Genomic DNA, 2,779 nt, shown 5'->3' on the forward strand with positions numbered 1-2,779 from the left:
TCTCGGGCCACCCTCAGGATGGTCCAGCAACTCCCTGACCTCACTGCTCTCACATTGTAATTCCAGGAATGAGAGGGCATTTCCCCAAGCATTCCAAATCTTGATGTGATTGTGAAATAAGAACTATACTCAATGAGGCGCCTGTGTCCATGGGAGAAAGGCCTGTGCCCAGACCTCATTTCTTTATACTAGGTCCACTTCTGTGATGGCTAATCCTGGGTGTCAACTTGACTGGATCTGGGATTAACAGAACTGAGAGAGACCTTCTTGTTTAGAACATCTGAAGCTGGAAGATACACCCTAAATGTGGGTGTTACCTTCTGATGGCAGCCCCTATTAAAGGCCATGGCAGAAGAGAACTTGCTTTTTGCTGCTTGCCTTCTGTCTTACTGATAAGTTCATCTTGCTGCTATAGACTGAAGACTAGCAGATCTTTTGGAATTCATCAGACCTTCAGTGCTAGATTGGGACTACTGAGACATCCAACCTCGTGGGCTGAGTGACTATCGAATTCTCAGCCTCTCCAGTGAGGTGCAGCTATTGTTGGACTACTTGAACTCTAACCTGTGAGCTAAATCTGATAAATCCATATATATATATATTTCTTTAATGTGCTTGTTGCTATCTGGAACAGGCTCTCCAACTCAGAGTCTTCAGGTAGCATGGAGAGCACTGAAAAATCCATGGTGTAGACAATCTGAAGCAATTATGAAGATAAACGCATTTGAGTCTTCTACCTCACCTCTTGTGAGGAGCAAGAAATTTAATGACTCTATACATAAAACATTTGACAATTTGTCAAATGAAAATAATGATGCTGGCTGGTTACTTATCGCATCTCTGGATAAAGCGATGGAGGAAAACAATGAGCTTAATGATAAAATTAACCAGCTCCAGATTTTAATCAACAGTTTAAAAGTTTCCAAGTGTGCCCTGGAAGAGAAATCTCTTCGGCAGCCAGAGAGCTAAAACTGCAGGAAATCAAGCTGGAGCCCTTATTATATGTTTGGCTGGCCTACAGATTAATACATCTACTGGTACCTGATATGCAGCTATTGATTTGGCAAATGCTTTCTTCTCAATACCAATTCATAAGGACCACCAGAAGCAATTTGCTTTCAGCTGGCAAGGCCAACAGTATACCTTTACTGTCCTGCCTCAAGGGTATATTAACTCTCCAGCACTGTGCCATAACTTGGTTGGAAGGGATCTTGATCGCCTGACTCTTCCACATAATATCACACTGGTCCACTATATTGATGATGTTATGCTGATTGGATCCAGTGAGTAGAAAGTAGCAAACAGTCTGGACTTGTTGGTAAAGCATATGCGCATGAGAGGATGGGAAATAAATCCAACCAAAATTCAAGGGCCTTCTACCTCAGTGAAATTTCTAGGAGTTCAGTGGTGTGGAGCATGCAGAGACAGTCCTTCTAAGGTGAAGAATAAGTTGTTACACTTGGCCCCTCCCTCCACCCAGAAAGAAGCATAACTTTTAGTGGCCCTGTTTGGATTCTGGAGGCAGCACATTCCTCATCTGGGTGTGTTACTACGACCCACATATCAAGTGACTCGGAAGGCAGCTACCTTTTAGTGGGGCCTGGAACAGGAAAGGGCCCTTCAACAGGTCCAGGCTGCTGTCCAAGCTGCTCTGCCCCTTGGGCCATATGATGCATTTACCATTGAATAAAACCCATCTCTACAAAGAAGGTTTTATCTGGATAGAACAGAGTAATGTCTCAGGCCAGAGGTATAGAGGCTAGAGCATTCACATCCGAATGTAAAATTAATGCTGCCTAGTTCATGTGGAACATATATATTTTTCTTCACTCAGAAAGGATCTTGCAAGATGCATGAACATGACTGGAACCAGTTTCAGTTCACTATATGTAGCTTCCTCCCTTGTCCCATAAGGATGATAGCACTCTACTCACTAGGAGTTAACAGACTTCTGGCTTTGCTGATGCAGAGGCTTGAAGGAGGGAAGAGTCTGATGCCAGGATGCGGGGGAGAAGACTGATAAGACACCTGTTTCTGGAATGTTGGGAACAAGTTGTCATGTCCCTTACCCTTTTTTTGTGCATTCATCAAAGGAATTCTGTTACTGGCCAGTTGTCATGGCCTTGTGCATAGTGTGCTGTTTTCTTACTATAACGATGGGAAAATTCTTATGTGTTTTGCACTGCTTGAGCACCCATCATATATATGTAAAGTCTGTGAATTTCCAACACTAAGCTTCCTAAATAAAAACTTCTCAAGAGGGCAGTAAAGCACTCCAGAGTGGCACAAGCTTGGAGATTCCTGGTCTGAATTTCAGTTTCTCAGCACTGGTCACAGGAAGGAATCTAGAACTATACCTGTAGAAATTTATTTGGCATTGCAGCATCTAAAAGCTGGTGCAAGTCTTAGGAATCTTTGTCTTACAAAATCTGAAAGTGGTTTGTTTTGTTTGACTTTTTCATGTTTATGAAATAATTACATAGTCACTAGTGTTTATGAATATGGTAGAAACTGGGTGATGGTTACATGAGCTTTACCCTGTGATTCTCTCTGCTTCGGTATATCTAAAATTTTGAATTATTAAAATGTATAATGATCGAACGTTAAATACTGCCATGGTCAGGCAGGTAACAAAGAGAAGCAGAGACTGTGGTAAACAGCAAAAATACGTCTCTTCCCAAGGGGGCAGCAAATACTCACAGCCAGCTCAGAGTTCCTGGATATGAATGCTGGGCCACTATGTCCAGATGTTTCTACTTTAAAATAATATTTTATTAAT

Source organism: Nannospalax galili, unplaced genomic scaffold (genome assembly GCF_000622305.1).
Source record: "Nannospalax galili isolate Female #2095 unplaced genomic scaffold, S.galili_v1.0 scaffold75, whole genome shotgun sequence".
Lineage (NCBI taxonomy): Eukaryota > Metazoa > Chordata > Mammalia > Rodentia > Spalacidae > Nannospalax > Nannospalax galili.